Source organism: Chiloscyllium plagiosum, unplaced genomic scaffold (assembly GCF_037043375.1).
Source record: "Chiloscyllium plagiosum isolate Xiang-an unplaced genomic scaffold, Cpla_swu_hap1 HiC_scaffold_11, whole genome shotgun sequence".
NCBI lineage: Eukaryota > Metazoa > Chordata > Chondrichthyes > Orectolobiformes > Hemiscylliidae > Chiloscyllium > Chiloscyllium plagiosum.
Genome location: NW_028270149.1, coordinates 36884132 through 36908115, shown reverse-complemented (window position 1 = coordinate 36908115; position 23984 = coordinate 36884132). Strand labels below are relative to the sequence as shown.

Sequence of the window (23984 nt, the reverse complement as noted above, 5' to 3'; positions counted from 1 at the left end):
GTGACACTGCAGTACTCACTCAGTTCTGCACTGGATTGCTAGCCTAGATTATTATGCTTTAGTCTCTGGAATGGAGACGCACAAACCTCTGACTCCAAGTTCAGAATGCTGTCAACTGAGCCAAAGTTAGCACCGTTTATTGAAAAATGTGGCTCTGAAAGTCAGAAGAGTTGGAGGTAGAGCAAACTTTGCTGCAACATGTTTTGCATCTGATGATGCCGAAAGTGGCAAAGAAAGTGATACAGATATTTATGGGACTGGGACAGAATGAAATGTCATTGTCCATTCTCAACATCAAACATGGTGGGGCACTAGGAAATATTATTTATTGAGTAGGTAGGCTTGGAAATGTTTTAAATAGTATTTGTAACTGAATTTCACTTACCTTGTCACTTAATGTTTCTTAACATTAGTTGGGCTATGAAATGTACAGGTACTTTATTTGCAGAATACTCATTCCCAACATATAGCTAATATCACTGAGGAATACATTAATCTTTCACATTAATGTACATTGAAACATTTAGAAGGCATATGAACAGTTAATACTAGTTTTAATCACCTCAGCTTCTTTGCAAACTGACAGTCATTTCAAATCACAGATAGGTCTGAAAGGCTCTTCTGTTGTTTCTAATATTTTCTTGGCCAAAGATGGTAACTGGTGGATAGGCAAGTAGTATCCAGTTTCTTTTTAAGTGCAAGGAAACGTGTTTTCTGAGTGTGATTTTCCCTAGGATGGAGCCAGATACATTGATATAGAGGTGGAGCTTGCTTGCCAAGCCCAGTGTAATACACACTGTTTTAGTATGCGTATCACATCTTTTCTGCTACACTGCAGGGAACATGCAGTTTATCGTACAAATGTGCATCCTCTGAGCAGAGGATAAACACTCTCTTACTTGCTCGAAACTGTTTGCCTGGGAAGTGAGAAGCTGAATAGTCTGAAGAAGATTCCAGTAAGCATCACGTTCATTTATTTTTTTTGCCCCCATCTGAGTGTAATTTCTATCTGTCTCGGAATGTTCACTCACTGAGAAGCAGAAAGCGTACAAGGTTACAGATTAATGAGAGAGGAAGTAACAGCTTGCACCAGGTAGGAAGCAATTTTATATCAGCATTCATTTGCTTATCACTGTCACAAGCTGAGTATTGTCCAGAGCTTGGGGTCAGCTTCTTATTTCTTGTCTCTAATAACTAGAATCACTTGAGAAACATTAGACACAAAATAAGCTTTAACTATTTTTGTGACCTTCATCAGACTTTAGGATGTAGCAAAAAGGTAATTGGTTCCACAAGACAAACTTTTTTTCCCAGACATATGCTTTGAATTTGTTAGATATTTTACTTGAATAATATACCTTGACTAATTTTTGAAGTGGATATTAATTTAGCCATTATTTGTTCTCTAACTGATGCTGTTTGGAACATAGCCAGAGTAACAATATCAGTGGACTGGCAAGGTAAGAGGTGTTCAATCTTAGCCAGTGCTGCTGAATGGAACTGAAAGGATGCAGCCAAAAACAGTTCCTTGTTGTGATTGAGAATAGGCACTGACAAATTGGAGACTTGAGAATTTCTTTCTGCTTTTAGTAATCAATACTCATCACTAAATTGCCACTTCATTGTAAAGGAACTCCAGTACTGAATTTGTTTCCCAGATATAGCTGTTATTTCCGGCTCAAACTTTACTCTGCATTTGAAGTGCATCACTGATTTTCTCAGTACAAGCAAGGGCTAGAATTTAACATGCATTGAAATAGCACCTAAAATGAACAGTACTGTGAAAGACAGCATGTGAGGAATGTTTTCAATCTGAGTTCTTCTGTACATTGGAATGATTCTGTACATTCTGTACATTGGAGTGATTGTCTTATGTCAGGGATCAGTATAACATGAATAGGCAGCATTACTGTCTGCCTGTATACAGCAGGCAAGTTTCCAGATTAATATTTTCCACTTCTTGCTTTTTAAAAGTTTGTCTTCAAATCTTACTTCTCTTTTCATCGTATGCTCAAAAAGTTGTATGAATAGAATTGCCAAATGAATAGAATGTATAAAAAAAGTTCTGTCAATAGCTAGCAGCAAGCATAATTCTATGCCATTTAGTTTACTACTTTTCAGTCCCAACTCCAAGTCAAAATATTGCTGATGAATACCTCATTATCATAAATCTATTCACTTAATAGGAACTTATTGTTTAGAAAATAAGTTTTTTCTATTGTACTGATGATCACCCACACCTTGTCTTATTCAGCGCTCTGACTAATGTTTTCATTTTTTTCATTCTCCATGGATGTGCTCATCATCAGTAAGTTATCTGAAATATTCAATGTGTCCTTCATGATTACTCTCCCTGTTTCATAAGATCTACTTTAACATGTATTAATTTTTGTTTACCATTTGCACCCTAACTACATATTTGATGATGAACAACTTTAGACTCAAATCTTTGACTTTGTTGTTGATAGTCAATACTCATTTAAACAATGTAGAGTTAAAATTGTTTTCCTTTTTGAACTGCTACAAAAAAAAGAAATTATATTTCAAAGGATAAGTTTACTTGCTACCTTACAGGAGACACACCTACTTTGGTGTGGAATACATAGCTTAGATGTACATTCCCCTTATTTTTATACATAATACAGTAAGAGTGATTGGCAAGGCTGGCTTTTTGTCTTGAGTCCAATAAATGAGCCAGTTCGCTGAGCCTGATGATTTTTTTTGTCAACCTTTGAGGAGTTAAGACTGTCACAATGAAAATGTAAATGACACTAAATGTGGATGCAAAGAGGGAGATAGAAATTTGAAAAGAATTAAGTCCTAACTGTCCCAATAAAAGAATTGGTGATGACAGTGCAAGATTACAACAACAAAAAATAATGGATACGTTTTCAGATGTTTGTTATTGGTACAGAAGTTGTAAGTGCATGAGTGAAGAAAGAACTTTTACCTCTCTCAAACTTTGCACTGAGTTATGCTTTCACGATAAATAATGCATAAAGGTTGCACTATTGGAAAACATTCCAGCTGTGATATTTTGAAAAGAAAAAAAGAAACACGGCAGTGGTCGGATGGTAAGTTGACGTTATTTTCCAAAAATAATTCCAGCAATGTGTTGAATTGCATTTTTCATCTTTTTCTCTCCTCCCCATGCCATTTTCTCACCTTCATTCCTGCAAAAGATGACTCATGCAGCGATAGAATTGTCTAGGCACCAGCTGTACTTCACTGAAGCGATCAGTCATTCCAAAATCTAAGCTGCGAATTTTGGCAGGTTATTCAACCATGAAATGTGTGGGTGGTAGCAGAGAAAAGCTCTGCTCTCTCTCTCTCTCCCTCTCTCCCCCAAAATTCCCTTACAGGTGTATTTTTCAGCACAGGTTCCTGAATAATGGTCAGAATTTAACAATGTTCATATCACACCTGCTTTTTTATGTTAGATATTAGTCCAGTTCTAGGTCAGGCACATGCCTTACCTTTATCATTCTGCATCAACAAGTGTAATTTCTGAGTAAGATAAGCAATATATATTTGAAATTGTCCATATACTGTTCACCCCTTGCCCAGATGCTCTGAATATGGAATAATTAATTGTTTGATGTTGCTCCATCTAGTGGTTCATTTAAAAATTGGCAATAGAAATTAAAATCAACTCTTGGGCTGATGCCGACCAGAAAGCTGCCCTCAGGGTCAAATCATTGGTTTTCCATCGTGCTTTGATTCAAAATCTAAACAGATGGAGTGAAAGTCTCTGAACTATTTGATTGCTAGTCATTGTTGAGTTTCTCAAGGTAATTAAAAGATAGTGAGGACACAGGTACCTTTTACGCTTCATGCAGAAAACTTGAACATGATGTCTTCTGTTTCACCCATGGGTCCATTTTGAGCTAGTCATTTAAAACGAAGAATGTGAACTGGAAGGTGGAACAGAATAGTTATCTGGGCACTGTGACATATTTGGTATATTGGGTAGAATGCAGAATAGCACACAATTTCAATGATTATGGCAGTGACATAAGGTGAAAATGAAATTGGAGGAGATCATAAATAAAATTCTAAAACAAGTGACAATTAAAATAATAGATTTTATTTGGGAAGTAAAAGAAACAGCAAAATTAATAGATATGGATAGAAATTTAGTGAAGGGTACATTGATTCTTTTAGGTGAACTGCATAACATTTGTTTCAGATAATTTTGATGCATTTTGGTGATGGGCTTTGCAAGCAGTATTGTGATGATCACAGTAAGGATGGAGGTTATGTGGAAAAAAAATAAGTTGAAAGTCAAAAAATGGTTCTGGTATTAGCTTTTACAGTTCTGAGATGCCTCCTGAAAACTATTTTCATGGGATAGGCATTTCCTTGGTCACTATTGAGTGGTAATATAGCATTTGAAAATATTTCCTTTGATAATTAAAACAGATAGTGTTTGCAAACTCATTACTTCTATTGCTCGGGCATGTATAGCTATGTGACATCGTATAGTGAAACTGTTATATTTTCATATTTAAAAACTAAAATAATTCAATTTTAAAAATGCTACGTATTAAAAAGCAGATGACAATCTATCTAATGGGATAGAATTATATACTGTATAGAAGGTGATTTAATGACATGATCAATGTTCTTTAGAGCTCAGTAAAAGAATGAGTTTCAATCTGTACAATACTTCTTACAACCTATAAATCTTAAATATGTTTAAAGCTACTTAAATAATTTTAATATCTAGTTGCTGTTGTCATGGTAGGAAATGTGGCAAATGATTTGTATGGAGCAAGCTCTCATCGGTTGTGAAACATTTGGCCAAAAATTATTTTATGTCTAAGCGTTCTGTCAGAAATGTAATCCTTTGGCCTACCCTTCTCTAGATCCTCCGTCCAGCTTTTTCTGCCCAGAATCCACCCCCTGCCCCACCCCTCGGTCCTTGCCTGTGTCTGCTTTCTTGGCCTCAACACTTCATGTGGATATGTTCAAGGAAATGTAATTTGTCCACTGTTCCTGATGACAAAATAGCAGTATAGTGTTAAAAATTTAAGATTGTTTCAAATATAATTATCAAAGCGGGGATGGCTAAAATGATGGTGCCGCAGGTGAAAGAAATTGCTGCAAACATTGTAAAATCAAAACGTTGAAATAAATGCTGCATGGACTGCCAGTACCCGGACAAAATCTGATGAGTTCAAGTTACAAGCTACACTCTGTCTGAGCTCAATTAATTTTATTACAAATGGACATGATTCAATAATATTCAAGGTACACTATAGAAGTAGATGCATGAGCAAGGTAAAATTAAACTTTTGTTTATTTTGTCAGACTCCATGAGATAAATGAACCACTTAAGATTCTATAAACAGCAACTTGAATTGGATGTTAATGGAAATGTTTAATAACTATTATGTTTTGTCTGATATGAACCACTGTTTTGCTTTTAAAGTGGTGGGAACAGTTCACCTATGATTGTTAAAAGAAGACAAAATCAGACTGCTCAATTGTTTTACTGCTGGCTTCCATTTGTCAAATTATCACAAGCCAAATGTTTATTTTGCTGAGAAACTGACTGCTTTTCATACCTGTTCAATTGTAGCCTTAATTGGAGGATGTGAACAGTCATTGACCAAAATGATTTGCATGGAAGGAAATAGCTGTGTGCTATTTTGGAAAGAGGAATGGAAAGTAGGGGATATATCTGGGAAATCCTGGAGTGTCCATTTGGAAATGCTTGGATAGTATGGGACAAATGGAAAATATCCTGTTAGCTGTAGCAGAGATACTGAGGTCACATTTATATTAACAATGTGGATAAATTCAAAAGGCAAGTCCAAGACATATTTTAGTGAATTTAATATATCACAGAGAAAGAACAGAGCAATATTCTTTTAAATTCTGCAACTGGGAAAGTGAATACAATGGCTGTTCCTAGTGCTCAGGCTGTATCCCCTCTCTTTGTTTTACATGTACAGTAAGTGTTACCCTTGCATCATTTTGATTGCAATGTCACCTTTGCAAACAACCCCTAAACAATTGTTTTCTTAGAAACTGATATTAAAAGTATAAAACCAGATATTATGAAGGCATCATATTTAATATTTTGAGCACTTCATTTTTGAAGGATTGTGCAAAAATTAATTTATTTCAAGTTCTGTGAAGCAAAAACAAAAGTCAAAAAGTTAAATTGAAACTTTGTTTAACAACATTTTTCTTGGACACTATATGGTTCAAGCTAATTACTGGACTGGCTTGCTTGGAGCCTCCAGATTTGGTTTACTGACTGCCTGAGAAACACTGTTCATTCAGGACAGGTAGTAGTTTTAGCTTTCACTTGAGGAAGCCTGCTGACGAAAATGCTTTTCACCTCATGTCTTCTGTTCCTGAAGGATCTTTAGTTGTGAATGTGTTTAGAAACCTAATGGTACTCTTGAAAAACAACTGCCATGCATCTCACTAATGTATTTCCTGATCAAGTTGCAACTGTCTAGACTCCAAAGAAAATTTCCATGAGTAATGTCAAGCCTATACATGTCAGAATGCCTAATCAACAATGTTATGAAAATTTCACTCTTGATCCTATTTATCTTTCTTTAAGATCTAAACATTATTGGCAAAACGAAAATGGTAATTTTCTAAATTGAATCACTGCAGAGAAAAATGTCTTTACCTGGTTTGTGTGTGTGCGTGTGAGTACATTTCTGAGGTCCTTTGGAGAAGTCCACATTCATATTTTCATACTAAAAACCATGTGTTAACCAATTGTACATCTTTTATGCAATCAATTTGTTAGATAACAAATCAGTAATTTGTTGTTATTAAAGAAACCTGGTAATTGAATCATTTTTATTTTTCAGTCTAAAATGGAGAAATCATATAATTGACCATATTAGAGACTGGATAAAACAATTAAATTTATATTGTGAACTATGGATTCATAGTTCACAAAGGTAGTGTACTGCTCCCATTTTAGTGTGAATATAAACTTTGGAGGTTTGCGTTGGGATTGCCAATGCTGACAATGTCTAATAGGAAGTGGGCTAATAATAATTGGATCATGATACCATTTGTTTGTGCATTATTAAACTAAAATGGATTTAGCAGTTGTTTAAACTTTTCCAGAGGTGACCCTTTCATCCAAATGTTTAATTCGGAATTTATAAAATGGACCAAGGAAGTAGGCATAACTGGGGATAATAGCACAGCATTTGAAGAGAGACAATACAATGCTGTTTGTGCATCAATTGAATTAGCAAGATGAGGAATTTTGAATAAGAAACTGAAATGAAAATATTGAACTTGAAAGAGCGGAAGAAGGTAAAAAAGGAAAGGAAGAATATGAAGAAAGAGTGCTTCATAATGATGAAAGAGAAAGACAATAAAAAGTTGATTCTAGAGTTTCAGCTCTGGAAGAAGGGCAAAGGAAAGTGAAAAGAGGCAGGAGAAAGAAAGGAAATGTTGGTTTCAAAGGATGGAACAGAAAAAGAATTGTGTCTCAGTCTCCAAAGGACCATCTGATGGCAACGGCTTTGAGATCAAACCAAGGCTCAGTGGGGCATTTTTCAAATTTGTGACAGCAGTTTTCAATGTATAATTAAAGGGATATAGAAGCATTTTTCAGGTGGTAATAATATTGTCTGTATAAGGTGAACTATTGAAAGCATGGGTTAGTGGTTCCCATCGGGTAATCAGGAAGATTGTTACAGTAAATTATTTGATTGATACACTTGGTTCATCAGAAAAAGTATCAATTACAATATCAATATGCTGAAGCGATTCCACTGACAGAAGGAGGATAAGTAAGCACACGTTTGACAAGTGATAAGGATTGGAGAGGAAAAAATAGAGAGTGATGATGCAGAAAGAGACCTGGACAGTTCCCAAATTGAACCACCTACTGTCCAGTTAGCTAACACTGAGTTATTTCAGAGGTTAGCCACAATGAAGAAACGTAAGAAGGCTACTCAGAGAGTTCAGAGGAATCTGCAGCCATAAACCATTGTATCGACCCTGAGCCATACAAAATGCGGATAAAGGAGAATATTCTCCAGTAATACAGCTTTCTTATCACTTGGACAAGAGAAACACGCCAAAATGAAAATGGAAATCCAATCCATGCTGGAAAGCTAGCTACCTGAACCTAGTATAGACTACAGAAAGGTCAATGTAGTAACAAATGTAGATTCTTACTAAACTCCTCGTGTAAAAAAACACGATGGGTAAAGTTGCTTTTGTAAAATATCTTTGTCCCTTTAACAGATCTGTGTAGAACTTGGTGGGTTCCTTTAAGATCCTGAGAAAATGCCAAATAGTCTTTTCAAATGTCAAGTGATGGCATTCCATCTGAAAAATACCCCAGTCACTTTTTTTTCAGAGATTCAAATTGTAACCAATGTTCTTTCCGGTGAGATTTACCTTGATGAAGTGCTGCATGTAGTGAATCGTTTAAGACCACTTTAACAATTAGAAGTTCTCTTTGGTAATTTGCAATCAGTTGATTTGATGATAAATGTTTCCAAAAGTCAGTTTGCAAGTGTGAGCAACCCACCTAGGGCCTATTGTAGTGCAAGGACTAGTGATGCCAAGAACAGCAAATGTACGATCATTCACGCAATTCCTTGCTGCTAAAATGAAAAGTGATTCATTTTTTTAGGGGTTGGATAGAATCTGTACGAAATTTGAATCAAATTTGATCACTATAATTGTTCCACTGACAGCTTTACTGCAAAAGAAAACTACAAGGATTGTCAAGCATCTTAAGGGAGATAGAAATTTAGGATTGACACTTGGGTTCAGAATGTGGCATACTTGCATGTACAGGAAGATACAAACATTCATATGCAAGGCACTGTTCTTCACAGATGCAAACATGTAAAGAATTTGCCCTGGAAGGCAATGTAAAGTTGCAATGAGGAAACTGAAAGTACCATGCAGAGGGACCATGTGTAGATAGGACAGACATACTTGAGCAATTGTTGCAAAACTTGATTTAAATTGGAAAATCTGTAATGACAAAAGGTATGAAGAAAATTAAATAAATTTAATATTTTTTAATTTCATTTATTATCACATGCACTGAAATAGTGAAAAGTATTATTTTGCATGCTGTCTAGACAAATCATAACATATGTAAATACATTAGAGTAATAGAATAGAATACAGAATAAGAAAAGTGCAGAGAAAGATTGACTCTGATGTATGAGATGTCCATTCAAAAGTCTGATAACAGTGGGGAAGAAGCTGTTCTTGAATTTGCTGGTACATATTTTCAAACTTTCATACCTTCTGAGAGTGGAAGAGAATATAACTGGGATAGGAGGGTGTTTATTATGTTGGTTGCTTTCCAAAGGCAGCAGAAAGTGTAGACAGAGTCAATGGAAAGAAAGCTCAATTTTGTGATGGTCTGCATTGCATTCACAACTCTCTGTAATTTCTTCCGTTCTTGGGTAGAATAGTTATGATACAATGCTGTGGTGCATCCCAATAGGATGTTTTCTATGATGCATCCATAATGATGGATCCATGCATCCAGATCAGGTGAATTGGCCATGCTAAATTGCCTGTAGTGTTAGGTAAGGGGTAAATGTAGGGGTATGGGTGGGCTGCGCTTCGGCGGGGGGGGGGGTGGACTTGTTGGGCCGAAGGGCCTGTTTCCACACTATAAGTAATCTAATCTAAGTAATCTAATCTAAAAAAAAATGTAAAAAGAGTCATTGAGAACATGCCAAATTTCCTTTGCCTCTGAGGAAGGAGAGACATTGCTATGCTTACTTGTCTATATTGTCAACATGGATGAATCAGGATAGATCGTTGATGATATTTGCTCCTAAGAACTTGAAGCTCTCATCTTCATCCACTTCAGCACCTTTGATACAGACAGGGATGCATCCTACACTCCACTTCCTGGAGTCAATGACCATCTCCTTTGTTTTGCTGACAAGGGAGAATTTGTTGTCTTTACACCATACCACTAAGCTGTCTACCTGTTTCCTGTACTCTGCCTTGTTGAGATAATATCCACTACAATGGTGTCACCAGCAAATTTGTAAATGGAACTGGGGTGGAATGGCCACATAGTTGTGAATGTGAAAGCAGTATAGTAAGGGTTTGAGTACATAGCCTTGAGGGTCACTGATATTGAGGATTATTGTAGTGGAGGTGTTGTGACCTATCCTTATGGATTGTGGTTTACATCAGAAAGTCGAGAATTTGGTTGCAGAATCTGTATATACTAAAAACCATACATCTGCCCTCTTCCTTTTATCACAATCTTTCCCATTGTAAATTACATCCATATTTACCTTTCAATGTTTTTGTTAATATTCATTATTGTTATTTGTTAACAAACTTAGCTGGTATGGGAAGTAAAAACTACTATTGACAACACTCAGCATTAGAAGCCAGCCATCTTTCTAAATAAACCAACTGAATGTCACACAACCTCAACTTTGTCCTTTGCCAAAGCCCAGTTTTATCTTTTTTCTGAGACTATTGCTCTGGGATGACTCATACTCAGGAAGGCAGGTTCATTTTATTCTGGCCTGGAAACACAGGTCATGGCTCTTTTCTCATTTATGATTTGTAAAACCATAAGGGAACAGTTTCTGTTCAGAGAATTGATCTACTCTTGAGAAATTTTCTCAAAAATCATCTCTGGACTTTCTTTCTTCTGGAAGCCTTTCAATTGAGTCAAAACTACAGACTTTGTTTGTAATCACACATTGTCATTAAATAAAACAAATTAAAAGTGAACAACCTATAATTCATTTTCAACTGAAACTATAGCCCTGAATTTCTCTATGGTGGAGAGCATCTCTGCTGTGACAAAAATGCCAGATATTGGATATACCACACCTAACATGTCTCATTTTTGCAGGGGCAGGATTGGAGGGTGAGCTGTCATTTCATGTGCATCATTTCTGGTGGTAGCTGGCTTTTCCTAAAATCAGATTTTGTCATCCTTGGTGTCTGGAACGCAGAATGTGCAACTTAGACTGACAAGACCTGATCTATTTCCAGTGCATTTCTTTTTGATAGCTAAAGGTCCCTTTGAATTATTGCAGATACAGGATCTGCAGATACAGTGCCAGGATACTTGAGGGGTAGAGGTTGGAAATTCTTGGGTTGGGGACTGTTCAGGATCTCTTTGGGAGGTTTAAGTGCCCTGTGGAATTGTAAAGAAGATGGTGAGCAAGTGCCTTGGAACTGTTTAACTTGTCAAGAATCTCAACAAGTGTCAAGACCGCCAGGAAATGTCAACAGTATTGAACTGTCAAAAAGCTTGAAAAGGAACAAGAAGTATCAAACTGCTATATGTGACAACAAGTATCAAGATGTGTGTTGTGGTCTGCAATATTGAAATTGAGATCATGAAACTGCATTGTTTTGTCTCTTGCTTGCATGCGAACATGTGGGCACTAGGTGATTTGGAATGGTGGGTGAAAGTAGGCAATTGAGATTGAGGTGTTAGAAACCACTGAGATGGGTAGAGGGAATTAGACTGTATGGATTGAGTTGGAAGGGGCGTGGGAAGTGTGTGCAGATGAAGTGGTGTGTGTGTGCGTAGTGAAGAGTGTGTGATTGACAGATAAGTCTGGAAGAATGTTTTATTGGAAAATAAGGTTGTCTTTGGTGCAGGTAACACTTTGGGATTGTGGGTGGTCTGCATTTGCATTAAAGCAATTGCATTAATTCCTTGGGATTAGTAAAGCTGTCAAGAAATTCTCTAAAAAGGAATTTGAAAAGAACAGTGACAGTGACTTCAGATGATTGATTTCAAGCTAACATTTTCACAGTGGGGTACCTTTTGATGGACAGTTCTAACTGCTTAATGAATTGAAATGTTTGTTTACATAATAGATTAAGCGCTTACATTAAATATTTATTTGTATAAATAAATTATTGAGCTCTTGTGTCAAATATTTGTTTTCATAAGGGATCCTTTGATTTAGATTAGATTTGTTTATTTTATCAGTGAGTTTTTTTTTCAGTGCTGCCATCCTAAATTGACTGGTTACTTCATTTTTGTATCAGAATGTCTCAAGTTATGTCATGATTGGAAAAGGAAGGATAAATGTTGATGACTGGGGAGTATGAGTTGGCTGTGATATGGTATAGTTAAAAAGGTTCACAGGGATGAGGAGTGATACCATATAGGGTATAAGAATTCATGGGGATTGATGTTTTGGAACAGATTGACATGAAGAATGAAGAAGGAGAGCAAGATTATGTTTTAATCGTTAGTTTTAAACTTAGATAACAGTACTTGATCCCCAATACAGCTTTCCACTCAGGCTGCCTAAGGAACTAAGCAGCTTCTTAGTCTGGCCCCATGCCCAATCCAGCCCTAGGTTCCCCTCTACCCTTTTGGATTGAAAGTTAGATGACTATTTTTAAATATTGGGTTCACAGAGTGGAGAATTCTGCTGAGTCTGTACACCCAATCAGTGAATGAAAATTGGAATTCTAAGGTCAACGTTCTTGCCTTTAATGTAACACACATTGGAGACATTTCCAACCAGCTTCATAATCACTTACACAGGGTAAATTAATACTTTGGCATGCTTTGTTCCATACTGATTGCTCTTTGACTGTGTGAGAAAGTGTTGAGGCTTCAATATATCTCAGCTATACCTTTGAAAACAAAACCATGCTGCCATCAAGTTATGTTCTACTATTTAATGTAAACATTCCAAGCATTTGATAAGAATTACTAAAACAGTAATATTGGTTATTTACAAGATCATAGGACTATTTGCAAACTGTAGTTATGCTATATGCTGAATGCAGAGTCATGGAACATTGAAATCAAATCCTCTGACAGTGGTAGTCATTGAGAGCAGTACTGCTCCTTAAAAGCATATATGCATCACGTGACACCATCCACCTATTCATTGCTGGTACAAGTCAGAGCTCTACAATTCCACAATTATGTTCCTAACACTTGCTCTGTCAGCAGCCTCAAGTATTATCCTCTACCCTGCTTTAAAGTTCTAGTAAATGGAAAACCTTTTCACTTGTATAAAGGGCAGTTAACCTGTTCACTTGCATCTTGAATGTTGCCTGTCCCATTTGCCTGCCTTCCTGTTAGGGGAGGGCGGAGGGTTGTCCACACTGCTTCTCACCCACTTGGTAATTATTGTCAGAAGGGATCAACAAGGAGACTGATTTTGGAATTATTTTTGCAACAATTAAGGTCCCAAGTTGTGCTCTAAGGTACAACCCTGCAAAGAATATATGTATGTAAGACTGTTCACTTACAACGTTCATAAATTGATGGATAGAGTTTTGTAATTAAATCAAAGCTGTAATAAAAATGCCACCACAGTTCTTCAACTGCTTCACAATGGGATGACAACAACTGTCTTGAGTAGGAGAGCTGAAGCAGTCATGTTCAAAGTCTATAGCAAAGTGAAACAAGCACGTGTGGTAGCTGGGGACGTGATGGTCTCATGGTATTATTGCTGGACTGTTAATCCAGAGACTCAGATAGTGTTCTTGGGACCTGAGTTTGATTCCTGCCACAGTAGATGGTGGAATTTGAACTTAATTAAAAAGAAATCTGGTATTACAAATCTAATGATAACCATGAATCTATTGTCAATTGTTAGAAAAAGCCTTTGATTCACTAATGTCCTTTAGCGAAGGAAACTGCCATATTTATCTGGTCTGGCCTATACGTGACTCCAGATCCACAGCATTATGGTTGACTCTTAACTGCCCAATAGATGGGCAATGAATTCTACCTGGCAAGTAATGCCCTCATCCCAGAATTAATAATGATAAGAAAGCTCTCATATTATTTATAATCTATCTAGTATTGCTTATTGAACCCATCAGACTAGCTTTTGCCCAAAACATCGATTTTCCTGCTCCTTGGATGCTGTCTGAACTCCTGTGCTTTTCCAGCACCACTCTAATCCAAAATCTGCTTCCCAGCATCTGCAGTCATTGTTTTTACCTATGTGTATTAAATACTGCCTAAATTGAAAAAGTCTTTAATCCCTGTTAGTTCCATGCCAAGATTTGACTGACCATAATCGACATATCAATACAATGTTTGATCCATTCTGTACAAAATTTGCAAACTGTTCTCAATCTCTTCAATTCTTGATATCAGAGACTCAACCCATCCTTTAAATGTTTCCAAACAAACCTCACGAATTAGCCCACACCTGGTCAGCCAGTTATTTGATCTTGCATATATGTTGAAAGAGAGATTATGGAATTTATTGAGCATTTCCATATCTTGAGAGCCAACTTTCTTACCACCATTAACAAGAAGTTACAGCACTGAATCAACTATCCCAGTTCTGTCTTCTACAAGCTATGACAGTGAGTGTTTGACTTCCCGACGGATGCAAGTCAACAAAAGACATAACTAGCAGAAAGTGAGGACTGCAGATGCTGGAGATCAGAGCTGAAAAACGTGTTGCTGGAAAGGTGCAGCAGGTCAGACAGCATCAAAGGAGCAGGAGAATCGACGTTTTGGGCATAATTCCTGAAAAAGGGCTTATGCCCGAAACGTCGATTCCCCTGCTCTTTTGATGCTGCCTGACCTGCTGCGCTTTTCCAGCAACACATTTTTCAACAAAAGACATAAGTCAACATAGCATTTATTGTCACCACATTCTTGTACTGAAGTGCTGGATCGTGGACTTTATCAGTGACATAGAAGAATACTAATGAAATTCCACCAGGAATGCTTCAGCCATATTCTCCTGATTCAACATGAGGACTGTTGAACAAATGTTCATGTCCTTCTTGAGGCCAGCTCAGCAAGCATTCAGGCAAAACTCCTTCAAAACCAACTACAATGAGCTGGACACTGTAACTCAATGGCTGAAAGGTGGCTCTCCTTCCTCGTCAGGTTTTCTCAAATTAAGATGGCCAGTGTTTTGGGAAAGGACAAAGAAGCTATGACAAATACCATTTGAAGATCTCCTTGAAAGGTGGCAGCGTTGACATTAATGATTGGGAGGAGGTTGTGACTAATTCAAAATGGCAACAACTTGCCCAAGAAGCTGCATTGTGCTTTGAGTCCAGAGCACCTATTCCAAACAAAGTAGACCTAGAGAAGTAAATAAATACAAACAGGAAGCAAATCCTGCACTTTGAATCATATTAGTTCTTGGATGTCCTGCTCCAAGTGCCCAATGATCTACAGTCTGAGAATCAATGTATTCTGTCACACATAGAAGAAATGCTTAACCATGAATAGATATCATCCTGGAACTGAGGGACAGCTTATAATGATTAAAAAAAAACCCTCAAACTGCTATTTAATAAAATAGAATGTGTATTTTCCAGTCACTAGAAGCCAGCAGTTCTCATGTCAAATCCTACTTGGTACAAACATTCCTTTTGTTATCATCTGACTCACCATGAGCAATGCCATGGGAAATCTGCTAGTTTGTATAACATTTATAATTATTTAGCTAACCATTTGATGAAATGGGAAGAGAAAACAAAAATGTTGGACTTTTTTTTAGAATAGTGCTTCATTTTATGTCAACTGTTGCAGGTAGGAGTTTATTTACAGCTTCAAGTAATATTGAAAAGATATTAATAAGTCTTCAACTGTGAGAAATAAAAATGGGTATCAAATTTCATTATATGTTTAGCAGCCTAAGGGTTGATTTTCATGCATAATGAATAGAAAATGCATAATGTATAAATGACTATCACACATCTTAATGTCTACTAATGTTTCTTTTTCTGACACCAGCTACATGGCTCAATAATTCTCAGGCCATCTGTAGAAACACATTTATAAAGCAATGCATTGAACAACCTATTACTTTACATTTCTTGTCATATTTGATGAACATTGCATAAACTTGCATGTGCATTTACATTACCAATAAGTATTAAAAGCAATAGTTTTATATGGTTGGTTGGTTTTAAACTTAATCAGAAATTTAGAAAAGAAGGCCCAGAAAATAATGAGACCATTTCTTTTGGGCTACTACTGAATGTGAGACCTCTGCCCTGTGGTCATCTGAAATCGTCACCCTGTGATTAAAAAAAAGGGTTAACTCATGTCAACATGCTTCAGCATGATTACTATTAAACAACAAATGTAATGCATTGGGGAGAATGACTGGTGCATGATGAAAAGACAAGAAATGTTGAATATTGCAGCAGAAGGCTTGGACAGCGGTAAGTAAGTAGTCAGGCTTATCACATCATGATAACAGATGGTGCATCAGGATGACTGAGCAAATGTGCATCAGCCAAAATCTGAAGAGGTTTCTTATAACTGATTAAGAGGATCTCCCATTTCCAAAAATCCCCTTGCAAAGGGGTTGTTTCCAGAGCATAAACTTCAACAGTTTATCAAGATGTTCCTTACCAATTGAACTGAAGTGTGGACACTCAGGATTTGTAAGGGTTGAGAGAAATTGACAATTAGATGATCTGTGGTGGCTTGGTATGGATTACAATAAGGTGTTTGGAATTTAGACAGATTATGTTTATACAAGAAAGATGTTCCTATGGCAGCAAGGACATTGAGTTCTGAAAAAGCATCACAGGACCTGAAACATTAGCTCTGATTTCTTTCCACAGATGCTGCCAGACCTTATCAGTGTTTTTTTTCCCAGCAATTTCTATTCTCATTTTTGTTTCTGGTTTCCCGCATCCACAGTTCTTTTGTTTTTTTGGAAGAAATCAAAATATGGAGAGTTGATGGCAGAGTTGTAATGTAATTCTGAACTCCAGACTAATGAGTGAGTTAGAATCCATCCATGGCAGATGGTGAAATTTGAATTCAATAAAAATCTGGAATAAAAAAAACTAGTCTAATGGTAGTGTAACCACCTGACAAGTGTCATTTAAAACCCAGCTGGTTTACATAGCTTCTTCAGGGAAGAAGCTATGCCGTCCTCAACTGGTGTGGTCTTTGCATCACTCCGGACCTAGAGCAAGATGGTTGACTCTTATCTGGTCTTTTACCAAAAAGTACTAGCTGCACCAGCACCATCAACATCAAATGAATGAATAAAAAATGAAAATGTAAGCATTTTTGAGGCCAACCACCAGATTTGTTTTGAGTTAAAATGCAACAAGGGAGAGAAAGGAAGTTAAGGGCAATGAGAGCAATGTTCCTCCTGCATGATGTTTGAGGTGAGGGACGCCATTCGTGTCCCATCCAAGTACATATGCAGAAAGTGCACGCAACTCTTGCTCCTCCAAGACTGTGTTAGGGAACTGGAACGAGAGCTGGATGAACTTTGGATCATTCGGGAGGCAGAGGCTGTGATAGATGAGTTACAGGGAAGTAGTTATTCCTCGGCACGAAGAAAGCTGGGTGACTGTTCAAAGGGAGAAAATACATACAATGGAGAGATCCCCTGTGGTCATTCACCTGAAAAACATGTATACACTGTTGGGGGGGTGTACTTACCAGGGGTATGCAATGGGGCCCAGGTCTCTGACACAGAGCCTGTCCCTGTTGCACAGAAGCGAAGGAGGGAAAGGAGGAGAATATTAGTCATTGGGGATCAACAGTTAGAGGTTCAGATAGAAGGTTTGTTGGCAACGAACAAGACTCGCGGTTGGTGTGTTGCCTCCCAGGTGCCAAGTCTGTGATGTCTCAGATCGTATCTGTGGGGTCCTGAAGGGAGAGGGTGACCAGCCACAAGTCGTTGTCTATGTAGGTACCAACGACATTGGTAGAAAGACGGATAGGGATGTAAGGCAAGATTTCAGGGAGCTAGGGTGGAAGCTGAGAGCTAGAATAAACAGTTGTTATCTCTGGTTTGTTACCCATGCTGCGTGATAGCAAGGCAAGGAATAGGGAGAGATATCAGCTGAACACATGGCTGCAAGGATGGGTGCAGGAGGGAGGGTTTAGGGGACTTGGATAACTGGGGCTCATTCTGGGGAAGGTGGGACCTGTACAAACAGGATGGTCTTCACTCGAAACAGATGGGTACTAATATCCTGGTTGGGAAATTTGCTGGGTAGGAATAGGGCCTGTCAAAGACAGAAGTGGGAAGTTGAGTGTGGACCCTGTGGAGATCGGAGAGGTGCTAAACGAACATTTCTCATTGGTTCTCACTTAGGAAAATGAGAATATTGTTGAAGAGAAGAATGAGATATGAGATATTGGACTGGAAAGGATCGAGGTTAGTTACAAAGAGGTTCTAGAAGGGGTGAAAGTAAACAAGTCCCCTGGGCCAGATGGGATTTATCCGAGGATTCTCTGGAAAGCTACGGAAGAGATAGCAGGGTCTTTGGCTTTGATATTTTAGTCATCATTGTCTACAGGTTTAGTACCAGAGGACTGGAGGATTGCAAATATTGTGCCCTTGTTCAAAATGGGGAGTAGAGATGACCCAGTAGTTATAGACCAGTGAGCCTCACTTCTGTTGTAGGAAAGTCTTTGGAAAGGATTATAAGAGATAAGATTTATAATCATCAGGCAAGAAACAATTTGATTTCAGATAGTCAACATGGTTTTGTCAAGTAGTAGACTGACATGTGCTTCTTGTCAGATGTGGGAGTTTAAAGAGAGTTTAAGGGTTACTGCGGATTATATCTACAATAAATTCTGTTGGTTGCGAATCTTATCAGATCGAATGGATCGTTTGGAGAGACAGTTAGAAGTAATGAGGAATTTGCAACAGCAACAGTATGTGATGGATGGCAATAATAGGAGGGGAGGAAAGTCTCAGATACAGTCATACAGATGGGTTAACTCCAGGAAAGATAAGAGAAGTAGGCACCTAGTGCAGGTGTGTTCTGTGGCTATGCCCATTTCAAACAAGTATGCTGTTTTGGAAAATGTAGGGGGTGATGGATTCTCAGGGCGAGCGTAGCACGAACAGCCAGGTTTCTGGTATTGAGACAGGCTCTAATGCAATGAGGAGTACGTTGGGTTCCAAGAGATCAATTGTGTTAGGGGATTCTCTGGTCTGAGATACAGACAGACGTTTCTTTGGCCAGCAGAGAAAAAGCAGAATAGAGTGTTGCTTCCATGGTGCCAGGATCAAAGATGTCTCAGAGAGGGTGCAGAATGGTCTTAAGGGGGAGAGGGGCCAGCAAGAGGTCTTTGTCCATATTGGAACCAACAACATAGGAAGGGAAACGGTTGAGATTCTGAAGGGTGATTATAGAGAGTTAGGCAGGAATTTTAAAAGGAGGTCCTTGAGAGTAGTGATCTCTGGAATACTCCCGGTGCTACGAACTAGTGAGGGCAGGAATAGGAAGATACAGCAGATGAATCCATGTCTGAGGAGTGGTGTATGGGAGAAGGATTCATAGTTTTGGATCATTGGAATCTCTTTTGGGGTAGAAGTGACCTGTACAAGAAGGACGGATTGCACCTAAGTTGAAAGGGGACTAATACACCAGCAAGGAAATTTGCTACAGCTGCTCGAGAGGATTTAAACGAGTAAGGTGAGTGGGGGGGGGGTTGGCTGTTGGTGGGACCCAGGGAGATAGTGAGGAAAGAGATCAATTTGAGACTGGTCCAGTTGAGAACAGAAGCGACTCAAACAGTCAGGGCAGGTAGGACGAATAAATTAAACTACATTTATTTCAATGCAAGAGGCCGAACGGGGAAGGCAGATGAACTCAAGGCATGGTGAGGAACATGGGATGGGATATCATAGCAATTACAGAAACATGGCTCAGGGATGGGCAGGACTGGCAGCTTAATGGTCCAGGATACAAATGCTACAGGAAGGATAGAAAGGGAGGCAAGAGAGGAGGGGGAGTGGCATTTTTGATAAGGGATAGCATTACAGCTGCAATGAAGGAGGATATTCCTGGAAATACATTCAGGGAAGTTACTTGGGTGGAACTGAGAAATAAGAAAGGGATGATCACCTTATTAGGATTGTATTATAGATCCCCTAATAGTCAGAGGGAAATTGAGAAACAAACTTGTAAGGAGATCGCAGCTATCTGTAAGAGTGATAGGGTGGTTATGGGTGGGGGATTTTAACTTTCCAAACATAGACTGGGACTGCCATAGTGTTAAGGGTTTAGATGGAGATGAATTTGTTAAGTCTGTACAAGACAATTTTCTGATTCAGCAAAACTTGACCTACTCTTGGGAAATAAGGCAGGGCAGGTGACTGAGGTGTCAGTGGGGGAGCACTTTGGGCCAAATGACCATAATTCCATTAGATTTAAAATAGTGATGGAAAAGGATAGACCATATCTAAAAGTTGAAGTTCTAAATTTGAGAAAGGCTAATTTTGATGGTAATAGACAAGAACTTTCAAAAGCTGATTGGAGGCAGACGTTCACAGGTAAAGGGACGGCTGGAAAATGGGAAGCCTTCAGGAATGAGATAGCGAGAATCCAGAGAAAGTGTATTCCTGTTAGGGTGAAAGGAAAGGTTGGTAGGTGTAGGGAATGCTGGATGACTAAAGAAATTGAGGGTTTGGTTAAGAAAATGAAGGAAGCATATGTCAGGTATAGATAGGATAGATCGGGTGAATCCTCAGAAGACTGTAAATGCAGTAGGAGTATACTTAAGGGAGAAATCAGGAGGGCAAAAAGGAGACATGAGATAACTTTGACAAATCGAGTTAAGGAGAATCCAAAGAGTTTTTACAAATACATTAAGGACAAAAGGGTAACTAGGGAGAGAATAGGTCCCCTCAAAGATCAGCAAGGCGGCTTTTGTGTGGAGCCGCAGAAAATGGGGGAGATACTAAACGAGGATTTTGCATCAGTATTTACTGTGGAAAAGGATATAGAAGATATAGAATGGAGGGAAATAGATGGTGACACCATGCAAAATGTCCACATTACAGAGGAGGAAGTACTGGATGTCTTGAAATGCATAAAGGTGGATAAATCCCCAGGACCTGATCAGGTGTACCCTCGAACTCTGTGGGAAGCTAGAGAAGTGATTGCTGGGCCTCTTGCTGAGGTATTTGTATCATTGATAGTCACAGGTGAGGTGCCAGAAGACTGGAGGTTGGCTAACGTGGTGCCACTGTTTAAGAAGTTTGGTAAGGCCAGGCCTGGGAACTATAGACCAGTGAGCCTCACGTCCGTGGTGGGCAAGTTGTTGGAGGGAATCCTGAGGAACAGGATGTACATATATTTGGAAAGGCAAGGACTGATTAGGGATAGTCAACATGACTTTGTGCATGGGAAATCATGTCTCACAAACTTGATTGAGTTTTTTGAAGAAGTAACAAAGTACATTGATGAGGGCAGAGAGGTAGATGTGATCTATATGGATTTCAGTAAGGTGTTCGACAAGGTTCCCCATGGGAGACTGGTTAGCAAGGTTAGATCTCACGGAATACGCGGAGAACTAGCCATTTGGATACCGAACTGGCTCACAGGTGGAATACAAAGGGTGGTGTTGGAGGCCAGTTTTTCAGACTGGAGGCCTATGACCAGTGGAGTGCCACAAGGATCGGTGCTGAGTCCTCTATTTTTCATCATTTATGTAAATGTTTTGAATTTGAGCATAAGAGGTATAGTTAGTAAGTTTGCAGATGAACCAAAATTGGAGGTGTAGTGGACAGCGAAGAAGGTTACTTCAGATTACAATGAGATCTTGATCAGATGGGTTAATGGACTGAGAAGTGGCAGATGGAGTTTAATTTAGATAAATGTGAGGTGCTGCATTTTGGGAAAGCAAATCTTAGCAGGACTTATACACTTAATGGTAAGGTCCTAAGGTGTGTTGCTGAACAAAGAGACCTTGGAGTGCAAGATCATAGCTCCTTGAAAGTGGAGTTGCAAGTTGATAGGTTAGTGAAGAAGGCGTTTGGTATGCTTTCTTTTCTTGGTCAGAGTATTGAGTACAAGAGTTGGGAGGTCTTGTTGCAGCTGTACAGGATATTTGTTAGGCCATTGTTGGAATATTGTGTGCAATTCTAGTCTCCTTCCTATTGGAAAGATGTTGTGAAACTTGAAAGGGTTCAGAAAAGATTTACAAGGATGTTGCCAGGGTTGGAGGAATTGAGCTATAGGGAGAGGCTGAACAGGCTGGGGCTGTTTTCCCTGGAGCATCGGAGGTTGAGGGGTGACCTTATAGAGGTTTACAAATTCTTGAGGGGCATGGATAGGATAAATAGACAAAGTCTTTTCCCTGGGGTCGGGGAGTCCAGAACTCAAGGGCATAGGTTTAGGGTGAGAGGGAAAAGATATAAAAGAGGCCTAAAGGGCAACGTTTTCACACAGAGGGTAGTACGTGAATGAAATGAGCTGCCAGAGAAAGTGGTGGAGGCTGGTACAATTGCAACATTTAAAAGGCATCTGGATGGGTATATGAACAGGAAGTGTTTGGAGGGATATGGTCCGTGTGCTGGCAGGTTGGTCTTGATTGGGTTGGGATAACTGGTCGGCATGGACGGGTTGGACCGTAGGGTCTGTTTCCATGCTGTACATCTCTTTGACTCTAAGGGCAAGTTGTGTCTCACAAACCTCATTGAAGTTTTTGAGAAGGTGACCAAGCATGTAGATGAGGGGTAGGGCAGTTGACGTGGTATACATGGACTTCAGTAAAGCCTTTGATCAGGTTACACGTGGTAAGCTGTTGTAGAAAATGCAGAGGCATGGGATTGAGGGTGATTTAGCAGTTTGGATTAGAAACTGGCTTTCTGTAAGAAGGCAGCGAGTGGTGGTCGATGGGAAATATTCAGCCTGGAGTCCAGTTACTCTTGGTGTGCCACAAGTATCTGTTTTGGGGACCACTGCTGTTTGTCATTTTTACAAAAGACATAGACGCAGGCATAGCTGGATGGATTAGTAATTTGCAGATGACACTAAAGTCGGTGGAGCAGTGAACAGTTTGGAAGAATGTTACAGGTTGCACGGGGACTTGGATAAACTGCAGAACTGGGCTGAGATGTGGCAAATGGAGTTCAATGCAGCTAAATTTGAGGTGATGCACTTTGGGAAGAATAACAGGAAGGCAGAGTACTGCGTCAATGGAAAGATTCTTGGAAGTGTGGATGTGCAGAGGGATCTTGGTGTCCATGTACATAGATCCCTGAAAGTTGCCATCCAGTTGGAAAGTGCTGTTAAGAAGGCATATGGTGTGTTAGGTTTCATTCGTAGTGGGATTGAGTTCTGGAGCCGCGATATCATGCTACAACTATACAAAACGCTAGTGCGGCTGCACTTGGAATATTGTGTACAGTTCTGGTCACCATAGTTCGGGAAGGATGTGGAAGCATTGGAAAAGGTGCAGAGGAGATTTACCAGGACATTGCCTGGTCTGGAGGGAAGGTCTTATGAAGAAATGCTTCAAGACTTGGGCCAGTTCTCATTGGAAATAAGAAGGCTAAGAGGGAATTTGATAGAGACATACTAGATGATCAGAGGATTAGATAGAGTAGACAGTGAAAGTCTTTTTCCTCGGATGATGATGTCAGCTTGTATGAGGGGACATAACTACAAATTGAGGGGTGATAGATTTAAGACAGATGTCAGAGGCAGGTTCTTTATTTAGAGAGTGGTAAGGGCATGGAATGCCCTACCTGCTAATGTAGTTAACTCAGCCACATTATGGAGATTTAAACAATCCTTAGATAAGCACATGGATGATGATGGGATAGTGTAGGGGGATGAGCTGAGAACAGGTCGGCGCAACATTGAGGGCTGAAGAGCTCCTTCTGCGCTGTTATGTTCTATGAAATCACAAAAGTACCTTGTACCACGAGCAGGAGCAATGTGAAATGGAGCTGAGTGCCTCTTCTGTCATCCTAGAATTGCAGACGTTGCCAATGCTAACTTGCGTAGGAGCAGGAATAGGCCATTGGCCCATATCCCTTAAAATGTTTTGCTTAATAAAAATCTATCAGATTTATAATTAATAACCTTGTAAAAATGTGATATAAAGTATGTATGGTCCTTTTCTCTCCTTTTGAAAGAGACTGGGAACAAATTAAAGAATATATGCTTTAACCCTGATTCTGGTTTGACCATATGGATGGGTCATGGTTGTGTGAACATTATGCATTTAGTTTTCAGGACACCCTATTGTCTGGAAGGAAGAAGAGCAATTCTAAAAG

General features: G+C 38.9%; 1 protein-coding gene across 6 annotated transcripts in view; it reads left to right on the top strand.

Moving 5' to 3' along the window:
* Window positions 1-854: 854 nt before the first annotated feature.
* Window positions 855-23984, top strand: part of tenm1 (teneurin transmembrane protein 1) — a 2430772-nt gene continuing 2407642 nt past the window's right edge. For all 6 annotated transcript variants that reach the window (XM_087991975.1, XM_087991977.1, XM_087991976.1 and 3 more), the window contains exon 1: window positions 855-1093. The gene's annotated coding sequence lies outside the window, so the exon portion shown is untranslated. The remainder of the gene's footprint in view (window positions 1094-23984) is intronic.